The 13970-nt window shown below is 43.4% G+C and overlaps 1 long non-coding RNA gene across 2 annotated transcripts in view; it reads right to left on the bottom strand.

The window, feature by feature from the left end:
* Positions 1–5922, bottom strand: part of LOC138742323 (uncharacterized) — a 196726-nt gene extending 190804 nt beyond the window's left edge. For both annotated transcript variants that reach the window (XR_011344056.1, XR_011344057.1), the window contains exon 1: positions 5625–5922. This is a non-coding gene — a long non-coding RNA (uncharacterized lncRNA). The remainder of the gene's footprint in view (positions 1–5624) is intronic.
* Positions 5923–13970: the final 8048 nt, after the last annotated feature.

Below are 13970 nucleotides of genomic sequence, written 5' to 3'. Positions count from 1 at the left end.
TTGTTCTGGCAGTACTGGATGAGCTTGTTATCAAAGCATGTTGTGCGAGCCAAAAGTCTCAACTTTCAATGACCACAAGATTAATTTTCCTTGGATGTGCCTGATATCACCAGAGAATTGCAGGATGGAATGACAATTTTCCCCACGGTGAATAGAGCTGCAGGCTTGTCTGCGCTGGTGGTCTGTATAACCAATGAAGGAGCTTCCTTCTAACAAATGGTATAAATGCTCAATGGCAAGGTAGATGGCCAGGAGTACTCATTCAAATGTACTGTACCTCATCTGAGTGGATAATAGTTTAGCCAACAAAAAAAATCCAGAAGCTCCCTGTCTCGCTGCACCAAAACAGCTCCTAGTGTTAATGGGGCAACTGTGGTGAGAAAGACCAAGCATTAGGCCTCTGGTGGTGAGCTTAGTGGTGCCTGAGATATTGAATGCGACTGACCTCCTGCTGATTGCTTGAATTAATTGTTTGCAGCAGAAAGGGGAGGGAGAGGGGAGGGGGCAGCACCTTTTGGGAATGGTGGGAGTGACTGACATCTCCATACCAGAACTGACAAAATGCTTATCAGAGAGATGGTCATTCAGGAAAATGTAGTGGCTAGTTTGCCAGTTGCCTCTATTGCTGGGCCTTGTTGCTTCCTGGGTGCTGTTTGTGGAAGAAGCAAGGAGGCAGAGGGAGCGCCAAACTTCTGGTGTTTCCAGCAAATGTGTTCGGCCTTGCCCCACACAATTCGAATCAAATGGAAACAGGGATTAGTCAGCTGGGTTGTTAAAGCTTCGATTTGAACGTGCTCTAGCTCTATTTTCTCTGGTCTAATAATTGTTGGCACAACTGCTACCCAGCTGTGCTGCAAAGGGAGTCTCTATAAACGACATCAGTCTGTTTCATCGATGCTGGCCAATTGAAAGATGCCCATCAGGTGCCCCTGAACCTGCATAGACATGCAGTAGAGGAACTTCTGTTTCCAGTAAATCATAAAATTCTGTGGACACCATGGTTGAAGTAAAAACACAAAATGCTGGAGAGACTCAGTGTCCTTTATTTAGCAAAGGCAGAGATACATTACCAATGTTTTGGGCTTGATCCCTTCATCAAAATATGAGAAAACACCAGCGAGCATCTGAACAAGGGTGGGAGGGGGAGTGACAGGCCAGGAAATGATGGGTGGAGAAGGGAGGGAGGGGACAGCAGCACTGAGGGTAGGGGGGTTGGAAAGGTAGGGTTGTGTGGGTGAAAGAGCAGGAAAAGCTGGAAATGGGCAAGGGGGAAGAAAAAGCAAGCAAGTTTAATTAAAAGCAGTAACGTCAATGTTCATGCTGTCTGGCGAGAAAATAAGGTGTGGTTCCTCCAATCTGTGGGTGATCCGGGTGGGACAGCACACAAGAGCATGGACAGACATGTGAGCACAGGAGTGTGACCTGGCATTTTCTTGTCCTCACTCTCAATAACTTCTTCAACTCATCCCACTTCCTCCAAATTAAAGCGGTAGCCATGGGTACCCGCAATGGTACCAGCTAAGCCTGCCTGTTTGTAGGCTTTGTGAAGCAATTCAAGCTGCAAGCCCACACAGGTAAGACCCCTCAACTCTTCCTCTGATATATCGACAACTATATCAGGGTGGCCTCATGTAGCCATGATGAGCTCGGCAACTTCATCCACTTTGCATCCAACTTCTACTCTGACTTCAAACTCACCTGGTCCATCTTCGATAACACTCTTCCTTTCCTGAATCTCTCAGTCTCCACCTCAGGAGACAAGCTTTCCATTGACATATGCTACAAACCCTCCAACTCCAATAACTACCTGAACTACCCTTCCTCACACCCTGCCCCCTGCAAGGAATCCATCTACTTTTGTCTCTGCCGCATCTGTCTCCAAGATGAGGTCTTCCAGTCCAGGCTTCTGAAATGTCTACCTTCTTCAACAAATGTGGCTTCCCTTCCACCACTATCAACAGCCCTCACCTGCATCACATCCATTTCCCACTCATCTGCCCTGGCCCCCTCTGCCCACAGACACAACCAACAGAGAAATTCCCCTCATCCTCACCTACCACCACACCAGCCTCCACATCCGACACATCATCCGCCGGAATTTCCAGCACTTACTACAGGATCCCATCACCAGGCACATCTTTCCCGCTCCTCCTCCCGACCTTCTGCAGGGACCACTCCTTCTGCCACTTCCTTGTGCACTCATCCCTCCCCACCCATCGCATCTTTGGCACCTTCCTCTGTGCCCACAGAAGGTGCAACATGTGTGCCCATACCTCCTTCACCATGGTCCGGGGCCCCAAACAGGCTTTTCAAGTGAAGCAGCACTTGTACATAGAGAGGACTTATTTACTATATCAAATGCATCCTTTGTGGCATTCTCTACATCGGAGAGACCCATTGCAGACTGGGAGATCTCTTCACCCAGCATATCCGCTCCGTTTGCAACCACAGTGACCTCCCAGTGGCCGACCATTTTAATTCCAGGTCACACTCCGGCACTCACATTTCTGTCCATGTCCTTGTGTACTGTCCCACCCTGACCACCCGCAGATTGGGAGGAGCAACACCTTATTTTCTGTCTGGGCACCCTCAAGACACATAGCATGAATATTGGCTTCACTGCTTTCCATTAAACCTGCTCACCTTTTCTTCCTCCATTTCCTGCCTTTCCACTTCTTTCACCTACACAGCTCTGCCTTCCTCCCCCCCCCCATCCCCATCAGTGCTGCTATCCCCTCCGTCCCTTCTCCACCTATCATCTTCTGCCCTGCCACCCACCCCTCCACTCTTTTGTTTTGACGCTCACCAGCATTTTCTCATACTTTGATAAAGGGATCAAGCCTGAAATATCAGTTATATATCTCTGCCTTTTCGACATAAAGGACACTGTTTGACCTACTGAGCTTCCTTAGCATTTTGTGTTTTAACTTCTGCTTCCAGAGATCTCTACCAATCCTCCAGACACCAGCCAGCCTGTACCATTACCGCAACATTTGTGGTGGTCCCCTATCGCCGAGGTTGTCATCTTCCGGCTCTTCCACAATGCAGCGTTGATAAAGAATATTGCGCTTGCTCCAAGATGGCTACTTTCAGCGTATCCATATTGCTGCATTTCATCTGGATTAAGCAGCACTCTTCTTCCTCCCAGGTGATCTGCTCTGGGAGATGAGCTGTGAGCAAGCCAAACTTCATCCACTGACGCATGACTGGAATCATGCCTCTAGGATCGATAACCATACTCATGGGTTGGTTGCAAAAAGGGTTGGGACATAGAGCTTGACTTCCTCGATTCCCACCATGATGGTTCTATCGTTCAGCATTTCTATCTTTGCCAGGAAGGTGCTGTGAAATAGGGAATGTCAAATTATGCTGCAAAATTAAATGGTCAAACTCCATTAAAGTATCACACACACAATAACTAACCTTGCCTCATTCCCACACATGACTGAGATGCTGTCCCCGCTCTCCCAAGCATTTCCTCCACTTATGCACCAGTGGCAACCAGCCCCAAGCAAAACATGCGTGGGTGTGCAGCCACACCACGTCCAAGGCTTCTGTGCAGGATTCTGTCAATGTTGTTGCGAAACTCCATGTAAGCCACACCTACTGTTCTACATTCAAAAAGAAAGGTTGACTTATCTGTCTGTATAGGACACAAAATAAAACTTTCCTGTGTCTTGGTGAACATGACAATAAATAATTCAATTTTTTTTTTTTAATTATCAATCAAGTTTGAGATACAGGATTTGATTTCCCCCAGACAAAAATCACGTGGAATTATCCAAGTTGGTTCCTGCCTTTTCAAGTGAACACAAATCTTGTCTCAAATAATTTCCCTACTATTGAAGGTCACAAGTCTACAGTTTACAGGCTTATCCTTACTGACCTCTTCTGGAATCTCACTGATCGAAAACGAAGATGCAAAAATTTTGATTAGAGCCCCTTGCAAGCAAGGATAGATCCCTTTATGCCATGGGGACATCCACTTTACTATGCACTGATCTCTTTAATATTTCTGGCACAGACAAATTGCAGAATATCAGCTAAATAATCATCTGGAGAATCCCAGCAGGTCAGGGCAGCATTGGGGGAAGAGAAAAAGAATGATCGTCAATGATCCAAAACCTTTCCTTGAGATTGGGGCATGGAAGAGAGAAACAACTCCCTATGCTCTGTATCAATCTACTCGAATCCTTCTTTCTCCATTCTCTATTTCCTTCTTGGTGAACACCGATTCATTGTATTTATTTAAACCTTTCACACGTTTCCAGAGTCCACACAGATTTGGCTCGCAAGGGAACCTTCTTTTCCTTTCGTCTAACATACAAAACTTTTGGGATTTTTTTTTAACCCTGCTTGCCCAGGCCATTACATGTCCTCTTTCTTCTCCCCCCCACCTTTAATATTTTCTACAAACCTGAAATGACTCATTCAAAATCAAATATCCATATTTGATATTTTCTTCCTTTTTCTAAAAGAAAATACAGATTTGCCACAATTCCATTGAATGACAGAATTAGCTAAATGACCGCTAACCCATTCATGACCAAAGTTAAAGTAAATGAAAGAATATTTTAAAAGGAGGATCAAATCCATTAAAAAAAATTGATAGAGGAGGAAACTCCAAGATATTCTATTTTGATTAGAAATAGGTTTGGAAAAGAGATAGCCAGATATATTCTGTTGATGCGCAATAGAATTCAGGTGCTCCTGAAAGAGATAGAATCACTTAACAGGAATATTGGCCCAAAGTGTGAAAATAGGTGGTAAAAGTGAAGTAAAACCCAAAAGTCCGCAGACATCGTGATTGAAGTAAAAACGATGCTGAAGAAACGTAGCAGGTTAAACGTCATACTCTATAGACCAAAGATAAAGTCACATGAGCAATGTTTTGGGTTTGAGCCCTTCATCAAGGTCAGAGTAAAACGTAGGCATGTGCTTGTGAATAAAATTGTGTGGGAGTGAGGAGCAATAAACCACAGGCAAGGATCGTAGTTGGATAGAGGAGGAAGGGCACAACCGCAAACAGGGAGACGGGTGATGGTGATCAACATTTTAAATACACAGTATATTGGGGCAAAATGAGGTTAGTTACGAATAAGTCGGCTTGTTTTTCTTGCTGGGTGAATCAACGACCAAGTGTGGAAAGTTATCCTCAGGATTCAAGTTAACATTCATCCTTCAACCAGGATCACTCAAAATATTATCAAATGTTGATATTATTAGATAGCTTTTTTTAAAAAAAAGGGGAAATATGACAGCATAACATTAGAAATAATATGGTAAAAGATCTTTTTTTCAATTCACTGAAGAATGTTGCACACTTTGGAAAAAAAAATGTGACATTTAAATCAAATTTATAAATGCCAGTGTTTACCCTCCCACATCTGGACATAACATCATTCATTCACTAGTATTATAATTTTCTCACTCTCCCTACCCATTATCAGTGTTCTTTCTTACTGTATCATTCAAACTGAATAATATGCCAAAATTTCAGAAAACATCTTATGAACATTAAGTGACAAAAATGATCATTTCAGACAACTAAATCATTAAAAGGTTACATGTAGATCACACATTTTATGGGCTGTTACAGTAAATAAGGTCATTGTCCAACTTACCTCTTTTTATGAGATATTTGTAAAATGCCTTTTACAAAAGCTTCATTTGGATGTAGCCGTGACACTCATGTGTCTGTTCAGTTACTTTAACTTTGCTAAAGATTTTTGTACTTTGATAGTAAATGACCATAAAGTTGTTTTTCTTGTAACTTCTAGCTAACACACCTCAAAAGAAATAGTGCAGGACTTTTTTTTAAAACTCTCCTCAACAGAAAATGGATTGAGGGTTGATAATTTCAGTTTCTTCAGTTTAGTCATAAATTGAGAACCAAACGAGACCAATTAAAGCAACAAGTAGGCGTGGTGCACACTGTTTCAAGGACTCAAGCTCCCACATAAGCTCAATGACAGATATTGTTAGCAGGAGTGAAGATGAAATTCAGTCACAAATTTACCATGTATGCAGATAACCAACATAATTTGCTTAAAAGCTCCAAGGTGGGTATTTACAATGCATTGCAATCAATTGTTCTTTGAAATAACTTTTCCTCCACTTTGTTATTGCTAATGCAAAACAGGTTTGCACTTTGCAAGTGGCTAAGTCAGCACCTGAAAGCCAATCAATTGGTCACAGCTGACAAGTGGAATTTTGAATGAAACTGGGGTTTTTTTTGTTCCTTGTTTCCACAGCAATTCCTGTGACTTTGTTTTTTTAAGTGATCCTAAACCAGTATTTTCTTTTATTTAAGGGAAACCCTAGCTTTATAATCTTTTAAACAAATATGACATTTGTTTAAAGGAATTTTAACACAATCAACTGCATGTGTCATGTAGGTATAAATTAATTTGAAATCACTTCTAAAGTAATCGCAATATCTCTAAAAAGCCAAGATGCCTTATTGGAAACTTCACCCCCCCCCCCACCACCCCTGAAAATTTCAAATGAGTCATCTATAAAAAAATTAGATTGACTAACCAATGGCTCAGACTGTACTGACAATAACCACACCAGCAGTGCGAGCAGAAGACAGTACAATTTAATAAACTGCTGAACCAAGCCATGAAAGACCTCAACAATGAAGACGCTGTTTGCATCTGGTACCGCACGGATGGCAGTCTCTTCAATCTGAGGCGCCTACAAGCTCACACCAAGACACAAGAGAAACTTGTCCGTGAACTACTCTTTGCAGACGATGCCGCTTTAGTTGCCCATTCAGAGCCAGCTCTTCAGCGCTTGACGTCCTGTTTTGCGGAAACTGCCAAAATGTTTGGCCTGGAAGTCAGCCTGAAGAAAACTGAGGTCCTCCATCAGCCAGCTCCCCACCATGACTACCAGCCCCCCCACATCTCCATCGGGCACACAAAACTCAAAACGGTCAACCAGTTTACCTATCTCGGCTGCACCATTTCATCAGATGCAAGGATCGACAACGAGATAGACAACAGACTCGCCAAGGCAAATAGCGCCTTTGGAAGACTACACAAAAGAGTCTGGAAAAACAACCAACTGAAAAACCTCACAAAGATAAGCGTATACAGAGCCGTTGTCATACCCACACTCCTGTTCGGCTCCGAATCATGGGTCCTCTATCGGCATCACCTACAGCTCCTAGAACGCTTCCACCAGCGTTGTCTCTGCTCCATCCTCAACATTCATTGGAGCGCCTTCATCCCTAACATCGAAGTACTCGAGATGGCAGAGGCCAACAGCATCGAATCCAAGCTGTTGAAGATCCAACTGCGCTGGGTGGATCACGTCTCCAGAATGGAGGACCATCGCCTTCCCAAGATCGTGTTATATGGCGAGCTCTCTACTGGCCACCGTGACAGAGGTGCACCAAAGAAGAGGTACAAGGACTGCCTAAAGAAATCTCTTGGTGCCTGCCACATTGACCACCACCAGTGGGCTGATATCGCATCCAACCGTGCATCTTGGCGCCTCACAGTTCGGCGGGCAGCAACCTCCTTTGAAGAAGACCGCAGAGCCCACCTCACTGACAAAAGACAAAGGAGGAAAAACCCAACACCCAACCCCAACCAACCAATTTTCCCCTGCAACCGCTGCAACCGTGTCTGCCTGTACCGCATCGGACTTGTCAGCCACAAATGAGCCTGCAGCTGACGTGGACATTACCCCTCCATAAATCTTCGTCCGCGAAGCCAAGCCAAAGAGAGAGAGAGAGAAGAGATGTGTGTGGAAAGAAAAAGGTCGAGAACTGTCAGAAACAAAACTTCTCACACATGAGTCTCTTTAAAACTGATGACACGACAAGCTTTATTTACAAGTCTGCAGAGTTGGACTCAACTGGTTTCTCACCAGTTAAGCCCCGATACATACAGTGCATTGATTTTTATACCTTTATTATTTGCCCTTCCCCTTCTTATTAATACTGTTTTAATTGGTTAGTATTACAAAAACATTCTAAGTATAACTGCATTATTAATTATCACGTTTGTTACGTACGCTGTGAACTCTACATTCACTGAATTCTGTTTCTCACACTTCTTATCAATCCTTTGTCTCCTGCATGTCTCTCACTATGACCATGAAAAGATAGGTTTTTAAAAAAACATATTCAGCAGCTCCTTCTGTCCTTGACTGCTAGTAAACTCTCTGTCCGTTCTGGCTTCCCTGTTTATGATTAATCATCACATTTTAACTTAAGTCTTTTTAACCTAAATTCTCTATATCACAATCCACCCCTTTCTCTCTTTAAAATGTGTTGAATATATGTATAGATATGAATGGGGATTCTAAGCTAGGGAAGAGAAATGTTTTATGATACATTAATCTCACGCTGAAATAAAAGTCTTACAGGGTCTCCCATCCCCCCTGGTTGCATAGCTTGTTCGACCATGGAAATCACCAGGCTGCGTAGACAGGGAATAATACAGGGCAAAATAAGTAGGAGGAATAAAATACCTCTGATGACCCACAAGAAGGTACGCCACCAGGTTCCTCCAAACCATTTGTCCATCCAATTAAATTGTGGGAAAGGATGCCAGGTTTGAACCGGTACATGGGACAATGTACGAATATTATCAGCGATTTTACGAATGGCTTTTCCATTATCATCAATCTGTAAGCAGCAGTTAGTCAAATTAAGTTTGCCACATACACCTCCTTCCGTGGCTAGGAGATAGTCTAGGGCTAGACGGTTCTGATATATAGCAGAGCGCATTTGACCTTGCTGGGATGCAAGTAATTGCAGGGCTATAGCTGTTTGATTTGTAACAATTTCAAGCACTGCTTGTAAGCGAATTATGCGATTTAACATATATATAGGAGTACGATAACCCCAAGATCCACCTTGAGCCCATGTAGCGGGACCATAATATTGAATTATGCGCTCTGGAGGCCAATCATCTCTCCATTCTCCCAAATGTACCGTGGTAGAGCGGGGTTCACGATGTAATGTATCAAAGACCTTCACGCCTAATTTATGACCGTGATCGTGGGGTAGAAGGAAAAATTCTGGGCGGATTATTCCTAGGAAACAAGTTCCACTCCACTGTGAGGGAAGACGAGTATAAGCTTTATTACCACATACCCAGAATAATCCATTTGGGGATACTCCATACCCCCTTTCCCAAACTCTTTTAAGAACAGGATTTGATTGGTATGGTCCTGTGATGGTGGAAGTGGTACAATTCCAAAACTGAATACTGCTATTAGACAGGGGTAGGCAATTAGTTTTAAAAACAGTGGATAAGAACCAAGTCTGAGGTTTAGGAAACCAAGTGAAAACACCAGGCGAAATGCGAATCCATACAGCCTTGCAGGGACTTTCTCCTACTGGGTATTTGCCGGCTCGTGAGAGACAATAAAAACCAGAGGGGACATTAGAGAGAGACCAGGTTTCTCTTAATCTCGTTCGGTTAGTTGTCCAAATGCGGGAAATCATGGTCAATGAATTGAGAGGTTCTCCCCACCAAGGCCATTGTTCTGACATCCGTGGACCCCCGCAGACCCAACAATTAGTTACATTAAAAGTTCCTGCAATTTTAGTTGCCAGATCTACAAAAAGGTTATCTCCCTCAATTACATTACCGAAACTTACATGGTTATTTGGATGGACTCGAACTAAGTCCGGCTGTCTTAAAGGGACAGGCAATTTCGAGTGTGGAGTGTAACTTCTCATTGGAACAGTACGTTGGTGTATGCAAAACCAGAGTCCATCAGGGCATGGTGGGCTTGAGTCACCTTTCCAACCGTTAAGAGGGAAAGGAGTGGTATTAGGAATCTGTATATAATGACCCATATTATTTCCTTCTTTTTCCACACAAGGGGTATATGGATGTTGGGTGGTATTTTCTGCCCAACATTTCTCAGGAACTGAGGTATGGGAAATGAAATTACCTTCCTTTCTTCCCCAAATGTGGTCCTGAAACAGGACCACTGTATCTCTGCATTTCTTACATTTCACACCTGATAAAGACATAGGCAAACTAAGAAAAATCAAAGAACATAACAATAACATTGTGAATTAAGTCTTTTTGCGAAATCGTAAGGTAAGAGGTTTTTCTCCAGGAATACAAGTCCAATCTGAGTTCGTATCAGGGTCCTGTGGCGCCTCTACAGGTCCCTTAAATCTGGATGCGTGTGTCCACCCCTTCTCTCTTGTTCGTGCTGCAGCTTCTGTAGTTAAGAGAACTTGGTATGGACCTTCCCACTGGGGCTGGAGTTTTTCAGTCTTCCAGGTCTTGATAAGAATCCAGTCTTCTGGTTCCACTTTGCGTAAAGAAAAGTCTAGAGGCGGTGTTTGTGCCAATAGTCCTCTCTTTCGTAAATCTGTAAGAGAGCGTGACAGTGCCTGTAAATAGTTCCTAACAAATATATCCCCTTCCCCCAAGGTGGGACACCCCTCAACTGTACTCCAGAAGGGAAGCCCAAACATCATTTCATAAGGGGACAGCCCTACATCTTTTCGTGGGGCAGTACGAATTCTCAATAAGGCTAGGGGCAGACACTTTATCCAAGGCATTTTAGTTTCCACCATTAACTTTATCAATTGGATTTTTAGTGTTCCATTCATACGCTCGACCTTCCCTGAGCTTTGTGGATGCCAAGGGGTATGTAATTTCCAAGAGACCTGTAATGCATCACAAATCAATTGCTGGATTTTTGAAGAAAAATGTGGACCCCTGTCTGAGTCTATAGAATCCATTATACCATATCTGGGGATTATCTGCTCTAGGAGGAGGCGAGCTACTGTAGAGGCTGTAGTATTTATTGTTGGGAAGGCTTCTACCCATCGGGTAAAGTGATCTATTATCACCAACAGATATTTCCATCTTTGAACTTGAGGTAACTCTGTGAAGTCGATCTGGATACGTTGAAAAGGGCGTATGGCTAATGGTTGACCTCCCATGGTCCCTGTCCTCATTATCTTCTTATTAATTTTTGTGCATAGGTAACAATTTTGCACCTCTTGTTGGGCCAAGGTGTAGATTCCCTTACACACATATTCTCGAAGCACTGTGTCACATAAGGCTTGGGTGCCCCAGTGGCTCTGTTGATGCAGGTGTTTTAAAATATTGCGAGTTATTTCTTTATTTAGAACAATTCTTCCATCTGGTGTTTTCCATGTTCCATCAGGTAACTGGCTTGCGCCCAGCTGATCCATGTTCTTTTCTTCTTTAGCAGTGAAAATGGGAGCTGTCTTTATGCCTTGCCTTATTGGGATTAAAGTCAGCAAACGGACTTCTTGTTGCATGGCTGCTCTTTTGGCTTCTTCATCAGCCAGTCTGTTTCCAATTGCTGTCGGGTTATCTCCCCTTTGATGGCTTGGTATGTAGACCACTGCTATTTCTTGGGGTAATGTTAAGGCTTTTAGAGTCAGAGTAATCATCTGTTCGTGTGCCAATTCCTTTCCTCTTGATGTAATTAGACCACGCTCCTTCCAGATCTTACCAAAGGTATGCACTACTCCGTATGCGTATTTGGAATCTGTGTAAATCGTTCCAATTTTCTTTGCCAGTATTTTGAGGGCTCTCTGCAAGGCATATAGTTCACAGGATTGTGCTGACCAGCTTCCGGGTAGTCTCGTGGATTCTACTACTTTCCAAGTATTTCCTTCTATTATAGCATACCCATTTCTTCTCATTCCGTCAACACATCTGGCGGAGCCATCAATGTAGAATTCATATCCTTCTCCCAGCGGAGTATCGCAAAGGTCTTCTCGGGTCTTGGTCTGAAGATCTGTCAACTCGACACAGTCATGCTCCACCTCTTTCTCTGTTTCACTGCCGTATAAAAATTGAGCTGGGTTGCAGCTATTAATTTTTGCAAACTGTAAATCTTCTCCAACCATTAAAATGGTTTCATACTTTAATATGCGAGAATCAGTCAGCCATCGATGGGCAGTTTGTGTTAATAAAACACTCACAGAATGTGAGGTGTACACAGTCATCTTTCCTCCAAAAGTAAGTTTACGTGCTTCCTCTACCAACAGAGCAGCAGCCGCTACTCCCTGGATACACGTCGGCCATCTGCGAGACACTGGGTCCATCATTTTGGAAAGGAAAGCTACTGGGTGTCGCTGACCGCCTTTTTCTTGTGTTAAAACTCCCACAGCTGTTCCTTGGTTATGAGTGACAAATAGCTGGAAGGGCTGTTTTAAAGAGGGCAGAGTGAGCACTGGGGCTCGTGTTAGGCGATGTTTCAAGTCCTCGAACCATCCCTCCTCCTCCTGGGTCCATTTCAATGGATAGTCATTTTCATTTGTCAGTTTATCATACATAAACTTCACCAAAACTGAGTAGTCCTCTATCCATAACCTACAGTATCCTAAGAGTCCCAGGAATTGTCTTATTTCCTTCTTATTACGGGGTAAAGGCATTCTAGTGATTCCCGCAATTCGTTCAGGGGTAATCCGTTTCTGTCCTTTACTTATCTGGTGTCCCAGATATATCACAGTTTTCTCAACAAACTGTAACTTGTTTCTGGACACTCGTAGACCCTTTTTCCCCAGATAATTCAAGAGTCTAATGGTCTCTCTCCTCATTTCTTGTTCCTTGGGTCCTGATAATAGTAAATCATCCACATACTGCATTAGTTGGGAATCATCAGATTGTGGATAGTCCATCAGGATTTGTTCTAGCATTTGTCCAAACAGGTTTGGAGATTCAGTGAACCCTTGGGGCAATACAGTCCACCGAAACTGTCTCCGTCTACCTGTCCATGGATTTTCCCATTCAAACGCAAACATATCTCTACTTTCCTCTTCTAACGGACAAGTCCAGAAGGCATCCTTCAAGTCGATAACACTAAACCACTCATGGTCTGGGGGAATCCGACTCATAATAGTATAGGGATTAGGCACCACTGGGTGGCGGGTCTGAACAATAGCATTCAAACTTCTTAGATCCTGAACTAGGCGATAGGATCCATCTGACTTTTTTACTGGGAGTATAGGGGTGTTATAAGGTGACATGCATTCTTCTAATAGTCCGTCTCGTATTAAAGTCTCAATTACCGGCTGTAGCCCTTTTCTCCCTTCCAAAGAAACAGGATACTGACGTTTCCTTACCGGCTGATGACCTGGTATTAATGTGACATGTAAAGGTGGGATGTCCAGACCTCCTCGATTTCCCTCCTTATACCAGACTCTCTCGTCAATCTGCCGTTCATCCTCTTCCTTTAAAGCGCAGAGGTGGACTCGCACTTCTCCGTCCACAGGGAGAGCACCCAAACCTAGGAGAGCCTGTAAGTCCCTTCCTAGGAGGTTAAATCCAGCCGAAGGTAATAACAAGAGGTCTTGTACCCCTTCTCTTTCTTCCAGTTTCACTGTTACTTGGGGAATTATTGATACCATTCTGGGAGCTCCTTCTATCCCAGAAATTGTCAAATTACTTTTTATAGGCTCAGTTCCGATTGGCACAGTTATTACACTACTTCGTTCCGCTCCTGTGTCCACCATAAACACCACCTCTTCTCCCTTGGGACCAATTTTTAGTTTTACCAGGGGTTCCCTCTTATATTTGGTCCCTAACATTTGGAACCCCTGACACCCCTAATCTTCTTCCATAAGTTCGAGGGCACGCAATTCCCTCTTGTATCGGGGGCATTCCCTCTTAAAGTGTCCTTCCTCATTGCAGTAATAGCACTTAACGAATCTCCGGGGTCTTCCCTCTCTTGGATATTTTGGATTGTTTAGAGGAAGGTTTTGTTTTCTTTCCCCTCTGGATTCAGCATTCATCTGTCGGATAGTCTGTACCATAACCTTTGTCGCCTTCTTTTGATCTTCTTCTTCTCTCTGCACATATACTTTTTGTGCCTTTTTTAACAGTTCACTTAGGGGTTTTTCACTCCAGTCCTCCTCCTTTTCTAGTTTCTTTCTAATGTCTTGCCATGATTTGGAAACAAATTCAATTCGAATAAGCTGTTCACCCATTGGTGTACTA

The sequence above is a fragment of the Narcine bancroftii genome, chromosome 9 (genome assembly GCF_036971445.1).
Source record: "Narcine bancroftii isolate sNarBan1 chromosome 9, sNarBan1.hap1, whole genome shotgun sequence".
NCBI lineage: Eukaryota > Metazoa > Chordata > Chondrichthyes > Torpediniformes > Narcinidae > Narcine > Narcine bancroftii.
The sequence above is the reverse complement of the archived record's forward strand: the minus strand, read 5'-3'. Positions and strand labels throughout refer to the sequence as shown.